Source organism: Cebus imitator, unplaced genomic scaffold (assembly GCF_001604975.1).
Source record: "Cebus imitator isolate Cc_AM_T3 unplaced genomic scaffold, Cebus_imitator-1.0 Scaffold7, whole genome shotgun sequence".
Lineage (NCBI taxonomy): Eukaryota > Metazoa > Chordata > Mammalia > Primates > Cebidae > Cebus > Cebus imitator.
In genome coordinates, this window is record NW_016107322.1 from 5,848,188 (window position 1) to 5,860,292 (window position 12,105).

General features: G+C 35.6%; 1 long non-coding RNA gene across 1 annotated transcript in view; it reads right to left on the minus strand.

Moving 5' to 3' along the window:
- Nucleotides 1–10,668, minus strand: part of LOC119472863 — a 112,164-nt gene extending 101,496 nt beyond the window's left edge. The window contains exons 1-2 of the long non-coding RNA XR_005202044.1: nt 10,604–10,668; nt 9,751–10,035 (exon numbers count right to left, since the gene is read on the minus strand). This is a non-coding gene — a long non-coding RNA (uncharacterized LOC119472863). The remainder of the gene's footprint in view (nt 1–9,750; nt 10,036–10,603) is intronic.
- Between the last annotated feature and the right edge of the window lie 1,437 nt (nt 10,669–12,105).

Below are 12,105 nucleotides of genomic sequence, written 5' to 3' on the forward strand. Positions count from 1 at the left end.
CATGCTGGACGTCTTCCTGCTATTGGTCTAGACTAGAGTACTAATGAAATCTGATGTTCAAATGAATGAGTTTAGATCAACAATTACTCATTGCATGTCTAACACATATCAACAAAATTATCTTTCACTGAAATGACCACATTTGCAAAACCCAAACTCAGGTTGCACAAACCGCAAAGTGCAAATACTTTCATAACAACCACAGATTTGCATATCTGAAAATACATTTTTTACTAAAAAATTTAGAAATTCACTTTACATTATAGAATGGTCACGTAATTCTAGTGAAAAATGGGTCACTATTGAAAATGAAAGAGGGAACCATCCATAATTACCCTGGTACAGTAAGGATAAACTAGGCATATCCCCAGAGAAATGGGATATATGGTCTCTCCAACAGCCCCCACGCGGAAGCCTATCCGTAGAGAAGTGATATGTTAAAAACCCAGTTTGTCAGTTCAAGAAAAATCAATTAAACAACAAAGTCAAAAAAATAACTAAAATAAGTTTAATAAAATGCTTAAAGACTCCTAGACCATCATGCTAGGAAGGAGGTAAGAGAAAAGTTTAACTCCACTGCAAAATGAATGGCTCGTAAGAACTGAAAAGCTAAATAGATCTTATTGCACTATAGTGACATGCCAGATTATCTCTGGTGATGTTTAATAGGATATTAGCTAATTGCTGTTAAATAAAAGGAGGAACAGGGGTTATTAAAAGGCAATATTACTATAGGATACCCCAAACAGAATGTGTAATTTCTTTGCTTTACTATTTATATATATAGTTCAAACAATAGGTATACCTATAAAATATCATGGCAAAATTCTTTTGATTGTCATCTTCATTATTAGCACTATGAGAAAGCATGGATCAAACTTGAAGAAAGTAATAGCAAATTGTCATAGATTAGATGAAATTGTAAAAGCATCATAAATTGGCACATATGTGTTCCAATATGATGCTATTTATAGTATTTTATTTTTCACCTTAATGATACACCTGAAAATTAGTTGCATTGTTATTATTAATCTAAAAATTTTCATGCCTTTGAACATCCCTCTGCCTCAATCACTGGAAACCCTTACTGATGCTCTTCTCTACCCAAATATGTCAGTCTTTCAGAGGCAGGGAAAGACAGAGATAGACATTGAGATAGAGATGGAGATGAAGAGAGGGAGAGAGCTCATGAAACTCTTTTTAAAATATAACTATTTACTGGCCAGGCACAGTGGCTCAGGCCTGTAATCTCAGCAGTTTGGGAGGCTGAGGCGAGTGGATCACTTGAGGTCAGGAGTTCAAGACTAGCCTGGCCAACATGGTGAAACCCCATCTCTACTAAAATACAAAAATTAGACCAGTTTGGTGCCACAGGCCTGTAATCCCAGCTACTCGGGAGGCTAAGGCAGGAGAATCACTTGAACCCAGGAGGAGGGGGCTGCGGTGAGTGGAGATTGCTCCATTGCATTCCAGCCTGGGCAACAACAGCAAAACTCTATATCAAAACAACAACAACGACGAAAGGTAACTATTTTTAGTCTCAGTCATTCCCAGGTTAAGATGAGAAAGAATTCTGATTTAATTAACTTGTATTCACAATCCCCTGAAATCATTCAAACTCATGGGAGTTTTGACAAGAAATATTTTTAAAGAAGCAATCTTGTCATTCTCTATTCTATAGAGTACATCATACTAGAGTTTGTCTCCTCAGAAACCAGCATTTTATTGAAGTCCTGTTGCTCTCATTGACATTTAAACACACAATTGAACAGACTTTACAAAACCTGGAGAAGACAAAACCTAACAGTCCTCCATAGATCCTCTTATTTAGCCCACACAATTAACTTTCTAGTCATTACTATCCCCATTTCATAATAAGAAAAGTGAAACTTAGAGCACTTGCAAAGGGTTTTTGGTCAGGTCTTCAGATTAGAATCTATGCTTTTCTTCCTGAGCACAATGGAGATTATTAAAGGAAAGTTTATATGTATCAAGTATCTGATTCTTGAACATTAGACACTTGGACTATGGATTAATTATCTTTACAGAATGCCACTAACTAGGAACCTAACCTCTGGTCATTCTAGGATATCATGGTCTCAAATATTAGCTCTATCATGGAGCTTTGCAAAAATCAGAATAAATGGTTTCATGCATTTTTACAATAATTTAGGACATTTGTATTTTCTGATACATACACTGAGCAATGGAGGAAAAAGTAGAATCAATGAATTGAGTATTATTAGTTGCCTGTAATTGTAAGCTTTTATAGATATTATTAAAGTGTCATACAGTCTTTTTAAACAACTTTTTAAATGAAACCAATATTTGATGGGATAAAACTGATGATTATAACAATGGTTGACAACTTGTTCAAATAAAAGAAAAACTGGCCAGGCACAGTGGCTCACATCTGTAATCCCAGCACTTTGGGAGGCCGAAGCAGGTGGATCACCTAAGGTCAGGAGTTCGAGACCAGCCTGACCAATATGGTGAAACTTCATCTCTATTAAAATTACAAAAATTAGCTAGGCATGGTGGAATTCACCTGTAGTCCCAGCTACTGGGGAGGCTAAGGCAGGAGAAACACTTGAACCTGGGACACAGAGGCTGCAGTGAGCTAATGCCACTGCACTCCAGTCTGGGTGTGACAGAGAGAGACTCCATTAAAAAAAAAAAAAAAAAAAAAACCTGGTTGAAAATGTGGAATAAAATTAAATTTTGAAAGTATTTATGCAAGGATAAATACATCTCTGGTATAGCACTTACTGCACTGTATTAATATTTATGTAAATATATATAAACACATAATCTCTAACTACATTCTATACTTTGAAGAGTAAAGAACATGAATTTACACATCTTTATAATGCCATCCTTTGCAAGAATGTACTAGAATCCTCACGGTCTTTTAAGATAGGTGCTACTGCACAGATTAGAAAACTGAGGCCTGGGGAAATTGTGTCACTTATCCAAGGTTATGTATCTACTAAGTCATGAAGTCCAGAATCAGAACCAGGCATCTTTCCCAAGATTCTATGCTCCTAACCGCTTCTCATACTGCCTCATGGAGTTAAATGATCACCAAGTAATCATTGACACTATTATCTCTAATTTTCACTGTGTAAAAATTAACACATTCTGAAAATAAATGCTTTAAGTACTCTACCAGTACTTAAGCACTATATGTTAAGTGTTTTCTCAGTAAGTTCAGAAGCAATGAAAGGAATTGCTATGTTGACCTTGATTCTTTCCCACAAAAGTAATTGTTAGTAATGTGAACATCAAGGAATCTTGAGAGGAAAATAATATCTATCTATCTATCTATGTATTTCTGAGATAATGTGAACATCAAGGAATCTTGAGAGGAAAATAATATCTATCTATCTATCTATTTATGTATTTTCGAGATAACGTGAACATCAAGGAATCTTGAGGGGAAAATAATATCTATCTATCTATCATCTATCTATCTATCTCTCTATCTATCATCTGTCTATCTATTTATGTATTTTTTGAGACAGAGTCTCACTTCTTCACCCAGGCTGGAGTTCAGTGGCTCAATCTCGGCTTACTGCAACTTCCGCCTCCCGTGTTCAAGCAATTCTCCTGCCTCCTAAGTAGCTGAGTTTACAGGTATGTGACAGCATGCCTGGCTAATTTTTGTATTTTTAGTAGAGATGGTTTTTCACCATGTTGGCCAGGCTGGTCTTGAACTCCTGACCTCAAGTGATCCAGCCACCTTGGCCTCCCAAAGTGCTGGGACTACAGGCGTGAGCCACTGTGCCAGCCAATAATATCAAATTCTAACTGTACAAGAGAATAGCGTAAGGCACAGGCAAAATCAGAACGTGAACCTTAAACCTGCTATTGAGGCCTTTACACCTCATCCATGGGCCCGGTGTCCCCCAAACACAGAGATGATAGCCCTGCTTCACCCTGCATTCCTTAAACCTTCCAAGGAGCACTGTATTGAGTTCTAGGTATTAGGATCACAGAAGAAGCACAGACACAGTGGAGTGCAGTGGAGTAGAGTTGAATTCAAATGAGAATCGTAAGGGTCAAAAATATTGCTTTTGTAGATATTTTGAGAAGAAGCTACCATAAATTATGTAGCCAAATTAACACTTTAATTATACATGCACATATATTGATATAGTGTTTCCATTATAAACATCAATAACAATGTTGAAGCTGGAGTTTGTAAGAGGCTCATTTTATTGTCTGCCCAGTTTCTGGCATATGGTAAGTGCACAACATTGTTCAAGAAAGAAATAGAAAATTAAGAAAGAAACTGGACAACGTTTCACCAGGAAGATAAGAAACTATACTGTTTTCTCCTTTCCCTTCCCCAAATTAAGTTGATTCTCTGAAAGTCAACAACTTGTCAACTATGCCCTCTAGTCTTGACCACTATAGATAAAAACTAGAAAAATTTAGCATTAGGTACAAATTGCATTATGACATAGTCAGTAATTGTAAGATTCTCTTAGCAGTCCATGGATTGCAGTGGGTTGTAGACACAAGATATATAACGGGAATGAGAAACTGTACTACCTTGAATGTCTGCATAGTCAGGGTCTAAATGAACCAACGTGACATTCTGCAACTGCCAAATAAATAAGAATTTAATTTTCTCATAAAATAGATCATATATTTAATGAGTAAAATATCTAGGAAAAAGAGTAAATGGAAACATTTAGTCTAATAATTATTTTTAGTAATTCACACTTATAAAGATATTTTGCTAATAACATGACCTTACATTTACCTGGTATGTCACTGTTTAGAAATTGTTTTTGTATGCATTACCTAAATGATCTGATTGTGTGCATAAATACCAAAATATAAAGAAAATATCAATGTAGATATTATTGCAAAGGCAAGAGCTTTCAAACTGAGCTATAAAATACTAATGTAAAAATATATGTGAACATTTAAAAATCTGAACCAGATACACCATTTATAAATGTAGTATATGAAAAAAAAATCTGTTTTTACAGCAAATAGCAAAATCACATGTACTGATTATTCAGTTTGGGATGATTAGGAATGCATGCTCTCAAGTCAGAATCCTCGGTTCAAATCTCTCCTTTGCTGCTTACTAGTCATGTGACTTTGAGGAGTGGCTTAGCCTTTCTGAAACTCAATTTTCTCATTTTTGTAAAATGGGGATAGTAATAATACCAAAGGATTGATTTGAGAATTAAATGAAAGAACGTGTGCATAGTACATAGTGTAGCATGTGGCATATAGCGCAAATATTAGGCCCCAGCAGATATTAGCCATTAACTCATAGCCTTTTGTTCCTCTTCTTGGTTCAGCAACCAGTTACAGAGCAACCTCACTCTTTAATAACAAGACGTGTTATCTTCAGCTCATGAAATACTCAGTAAACACCTCAATATATTAATACTGCTTTTAAATCATGTTTTAAGGATTAAGCAGGAAAAAAAAAAGAGAATATGCGAATCTTTTAGGCCAGTTTTATCAAATTCCTTGCCATCTTACTAATAAGCAAATCTTTATAACAAACAATAGTTTTGCTGTGTAAGCATAGGCCCTAATATTTACTTCTACTTTCCTTATTCAATAGTTAATTTTGGAATAAGGATCATATCATTAAGCTATCAATAAGCACCAGTATGGGGGGAGTGTTTCATTATTTCTAACTTGTTCATCATTACTGTAATGAGTTTAGAAAAACAAAATAGTATTCAAGTGCAAATGACTTTCAGTTACCACGTCTCAAATTATTATGTGAAGTAACATTTTCTTTAAGATGTTCTATATTTTCTCAGTCACTCTCTGAACTCCTAACTGTAATTTTCTAAACAGAAGATGCTAGACAAAGTCCTATTATTTTTATTGTCTTTGAGAAACATTTGTTTCTAAGTGGGCACACTTCATCTCTCAGTATTTCCAAGGCCCAGAAGTCTATTTTTAAAAAATTGACTAGATGCAAATACCTCATCTTTGGGATAACTGGAGACTTGAACAGAATACAAAAGGTCAAGAATAACAGTATAATTCATTGTTTAAAAAAAGTTCAAACTGACCCACCCAAATCTATTTAACCAATCTTGTCAATAAGACACACTATCTGTGTTAACTGAATTCAAAGCTAGCAAAGTGAAACCAGATATCATTTCCATTTTTACTTCATCATCACCATAATTATTTTTAAAGAATACTAATATAAATGATTATTTATTAGGTGCCAGTTGCATTATTGTAGGATAGTATAAAAGTACAGCTCAATAAGGTGCAGCCTCCCTTCTTTCCCTATGATATGTGAATTCTACATACAGTATTAGATTACATAAGTGAATATAATTTATATTGGCACTATAAAATTATATAATCCTATCTTGCTGATTTTTAATGTGAAGATTATTTGGTAGAGTAAAAATATATTGAGCCAGTCTTTCTGAATTCTTGACACCAGCCTCCGATGTCCTGGGAACTTGAAAGTACTGTATGCACTTTTAGGCGAGATACTTTTCCTCTCTAATACTTTTACAAAACATAGACTTTAGCTAATTCAAGCTCTGAAATTTCTATTTTTCCATATATAAAAGTAAAGATATATATTTTTTCATTCTTTTCTCATAAAATGTAGTGAAAAACAGTTTAAAATATGTTTTTAAATCTAAAAACAATTTTTAAACATTAACAAAAAATATTATTGTTTGCCAAAAAATTAATTTCCCCTTAGCAGTAGTACAATAACCAAAAGTATAAACTTAAACAGATAACTAACATAAAATCAATCATGTTTTGGCATTTTGTTATCAGATTGTACCAAAAACATGTAGAAATTACTCTTAAGATTATTGTACTAGTTTACAGATAAAAAATACATGCATCTGTTATAACACTGACACGAAATTCTATATTTCCTGATTTATTATGCTTTTTAGAGCATTTCAACATTCCACATTAATCGCTTACCTTTTCCAAGTAATTTTTCATATCACTAAGAGTACAGCTGCATACTGTAATTCGCTTATCATGGTTGCTTGAATCTACATAAATTTCACCTATTTTAAAATTTTTAAACACCAAACTAAGTTGGCTTAATTTCATATTTAATACAAAAATGATTTGCATTTCCTTTCGACTGGCTATTTAAGAAAAATAATACAGGGACCATTTAATCTGAGCTTTATTATGAAGGGCCAGTGAAATAAAAGGCTTAACATTGATGAGGTAAAGCTGACATCAACTGGTACATAGTGGTAATAGTTGACAACAATAATCGTAATCCCTGAAAAAGGTATGACCCTCCCTCTGCAATTCATAATGTACTTTTAATTCATTAATTAAAACATGGATTTAAACCTTAGGACCATAATTCATTATTCTTAAAGCTGGGGGTGGAAGAAGAATTCAATGTGGTCTCTGACCCCAAGGGGCTTTCAATCTAGAGCCAAAGATAGACACATATGTGGCCCTACAGCAATACTGACTGCCACACAGGCAATAAAGGAGGTTAAAAGGGGTGGAGAAGTAAGAGATTCTCGTCGTGATGATTTGGAAAGATTTCACAGAAGAGGGAACATTTAACCTGGTCCTTGAAGCAAAAAAGGATCTCGACTCTTAAAAAATGGGAAGGCATTTTACACAAAGCGAAAACCTCTCCACTGGCATTGTTTTTAATTTTTGAATGTAGGAGAAAATGGAAAGAAATTAAGTGATCTGGTCAAGGTGATAAAAAGAGGAAGAATCAGAGGTACAATATAATTTTTAACTCTGGGATCAAAATGGTTCCTGCAAGGTGAGACAATTTCTCTCTGCTTTCACAACCACCTTTGCCCCCCATTTATTTCACCGTGCTGCTACAGCCTTTACAGGATCTTGCTAGGATGCCCACAGAAAAACACAGAGACAGCTACGTCTTCACAGAACACATTTCATTTCAGCTGTGTCTAAAAATCTAATGAACACATGTAGGTATATTTTTGGCCCCCTTTCCTCACCATTCTCCATCATTTCAAAGGAATGGGTGTTTGTGCTGTCGCCACATGGCACACTCAATAAAATGTTGATCCATTCCTTTAAACCTTCCGTTTTTCTACTTCAGTTCGTCAAGTGTTCCTAACTCCAAGAAATCATAATTCACGTTGTGCAGGAGGTTGCAGATTTTTGGCTCTGGAGGTTGTGCAGATGTTATTCCTTAAGGAAGATGATCATGATTGCCTATGTGAGTAATGGCTGTGAGTCGGCTAGAAGCCAGAAGTTCTCTTATAGCAGAATGTATAAACCATTCTCCTACTGAAAGAAGGTCCCCAGTAGGATAATATATTATTACACATGATTCAAATTACAGGATCTGCAGCAGGGGAACTCGTGACTGATTCAGGACAGTCGCCTCCTGAATACTGATGATGGGATGATGGAATGCCTCATGAATTAAAAAGGCCATGGCTTCTCATCTAAATCCTTCATATGCTTTAAAAAGTGACTATGCCTATCATTGCATTCTATAAGCTTCTTAAACGAATCATGCACTATTATGAAACCCTTGTCAATATTTTTAAGTTCCATGTTTTTGAATAATTACATGCAAAACATCATTTCATAAGAAAGACAATGAAGCGTCCCCTTCTCTGTTAGAAAACTGTGTGCCTTTAACGCGAATATGCAATAAAGATATGACTTCATAGAAATTACATTGAAGTGTGACCCAGTTTTGCTCTCTGGGATTTTATAAAGCAACATGAAATCTTCACATGCCTCATGCCTCTTTTAAGTTATCTATAGAACAAATGACTTTATCCCTGACAACTAAATACAAATGCACAAGACAAAATTGTATTTCCAAAGGTTTTCTGCAGATAAATGAACTCATTTGTGAATATTATTTCATTTGATCTACTTTGGTTATGTAACGATCCCACAAACTTGCTAAAGGCATTACATTGCGAATGGAGACCAGGCGATTTTATAGAAACACTAAGGCAGATGTTAAATATTGCACATTTTAAAAAACAAGCTGTATTACTGAAATATATTCTGAAATAATACATAAGCTGGTCCCTTAACTTCTTTTCAAGCTGGTTCTTGTATTCAGTTTTTCTAGTAAATGGATGCAAATCAGGTGCATTGTGCTGAGATGGGAAGGGGGAGATTTGTCCAGAAATGACCTCAGTTCTATTCATTAATAAAATGACAATGTTGGCTGAAAGCAGTGGAGAATGAAATATAACAAGAGTGAACTTTCCTCCATGTGACAGATGCACATAAGTGCTTTTTGGATAAAGCACTGTATGTAAAATGGCCACTGCAGCATAAAATCTGAAAACATTAAAGGAAGTTCTAAGATACAGATTGCTTGAAAAACCTGCAACTTCCATGGTAATGCACCCTTTATTCTCTATTACCTTGTACAGTTCTGAATCCCAACTTGCAGAAGCATGTATTCACTCATAAGAAGAGGGATCAGACAAAATAAACAGAGGTTTCATGTTGTTAAGAATTTTTTTTAAGAAAGAGAATATAATTTTACAAGTTCAAAACAAAATAGAATTGTACTCAGAATTACTTTCAGTGACAGCAGACACCAATGGGGAAAAAAAAAGGTAAACGCTATCAGAGAGAATGTAGCCACATTTTTGCATAGCGGTTTAAATTATGCCAGCAGAATAATTAATGGAAGGGCCTAATATGGAAAGGGGGGGTGACAGGAAAGGGGGAAGGCTATGTTAAACAAAGTTCATTACTGCATGATGTAAATGAGTTTCTCACCAGTGATGTCACTGATTGGCTGAGCTGCAGAGCTGGCTTCGAGCATGGCCGGATTGGCTGCTAGCTCTTCTGGTGCCTGCCTGCTCAGGCAGCGGTTGAACCAGATACTTTCTGTCTCTCTTGTTGTTGTTTGAAGCAAATCTTGTTCAGCCCAGCTGTGTCTCCATAGTAGTGGCACCCTAAGAGAGAGTCTCCCTCCTGCTTCCCACAGCTCGTCTGTGAGGCGGTCGCTGCTGTGAAATACCAGCCCTTGGCACCAAGCCCAGACAGCGTTCTCAGATCCATCTATAACACACACATACAAAAAGAAAAATAGGGAAAAAAAAGCAGTTCTTTCATCTGAATTGCATCCTAAGGAGGATTAAGAAGGCTTTTAATGCTACTGATTTGTGTTCCTTCAATTTGATGGTTAAAATAGTTTTTGAAATACAGTATCTTCTCATCTGCAGTAGAACACCATTGGTTAAAATTAGTTAAAAAGATCGGGGGAACCCCCCTTTCCCATGTTTACCTTGATTACAGAAAAATAATTCTTCATTTTCTTCCTAAGCACCGTAACTGATGTTTTTGGTCCCCTACCAGAATTTTAAACTCTCACCAGATTTCTAATTACAGCCGAGTCATTATTTTTCAGGTTAAGACAAGGGATCTTAATTAGCATTCTTTTTTAGCTATGCGAAATGAGACAGGGCATGAAACAGAAACGATCTATGGAGAGGCAGAGAGAGAGAAAGAAAAAATCTGTGCAGCTTTTACAGTTGAGCTGACACCCCCTCCTTCGCCACTCTCCCTCCACCCTCCTTGCAAAAAAGAATGCAGTCATATGAACTTTACCAGACAATGGAGTACCTACAGGCTCTCCCCTAGACAAGTCCTTTATAACCAGCCAGTGCTATGTGCTGCAGACAGTGGCCAATCGGCAGGCTCCTTTCTGCAGCAGGGACACAATAGGTGCATTGGCCACACTGTCCTCCTAGACCCTGACAGCAGTTCAGGTTCATTTATTGTACACTGGAAGGCACATATGTCTTTAATATTCACTGTGAAATTATCAGTGCGACTGCCTTTATTTCACCATAATTACATCAACCTAATTATCGCGCAGAAGCTGCAATAGCACTGTTTGCACAGAGTGGCGCATAGGCATGCATGCCGTAAAAATATTCATGAACATGCTTGCTTATTTCAATAATAAAATCCACCAATTTTCTTCCCACAGCTTCCTCCAGAATACTCCAGTGTAATATAGCCATTGCTTTTCTCCTTCAGAAGAAAAAAGCGTGCGTGTGTGTATAATATATATATACATATATATATATATATACACACACACATACATATACATGTACTATATATTATTTAAACATTATCCTAGTCATTTATTGGGGTGAACTATGGGAGTAGAATCTAGTCAGTAAATACAAGGTTATAAAAGACCTAAGGCATTTTCCCCGTATTACTAGGCATCAGAGTGAAGGAATAAATGAATCTGCACGAATCACTATAGCCATGACTACATGCCGATTTATTCAGAGTCTGTCATGCACATCTGCATATGCCTAATTTATGTATTTTCATATTACATAATTATGTCATGCCTTGAAATACTGACTCAAAATGCTTGAAAAATTAAAACTTAGCTTTTGTGTATTAGTTAAACAGAGTTAGGCACAGTCTGTGGTAGAAACTGTCTGCTTTTTATTTTATGCATGTTGTATTTACATATTCATGAACACAAAAGCTGTTATGACCGCTGATTCTGCAGCAGGGGATGAAAAGGCGCAATCCTGCATACATATGTATTAATTTCCAGAGGAAGAATGGCAGCCTATGACGATCAGGAAGAGAAGAGATTTGGGGGTTTCATTTGGGGGTGTACCTCATTATATAATAAATGATGTGGATAACCTGCCAAAAAATGTTTAGGTATAATAAACTTGGAAAGTAAAGCCAATTTGTATTATTCATGGCCATTCATCCACACTGTAAAAAAATAAGCATTTTGAAATGCAGACTTCTGAGTCTAGTCTTTGCAGGTAAACTAAAGAGGGTATGCTCAGAAGCTGCTCATTATTTCATAATTTACATATTTCTTGCTCCAAATCAGAATGCTAAGCTTTAAGCTTTGATTATTTTCTGAGGTGGAATTTTACCAATGTTTACCTATATTTATTGGTGTACTTTGATTTCTAGCTCATGATTCTATAATCAGGAATGGAATTCATCATTAAAGTAGGTATATTAAGAGGCACAGTAAGCCATTTATACCCATAGCTGTATGTATAAACATATACTCATTCCAAAGAGAAAGAATCTCAATAGTTTTTAAATAAATTTATATTTTATAATCCTGTT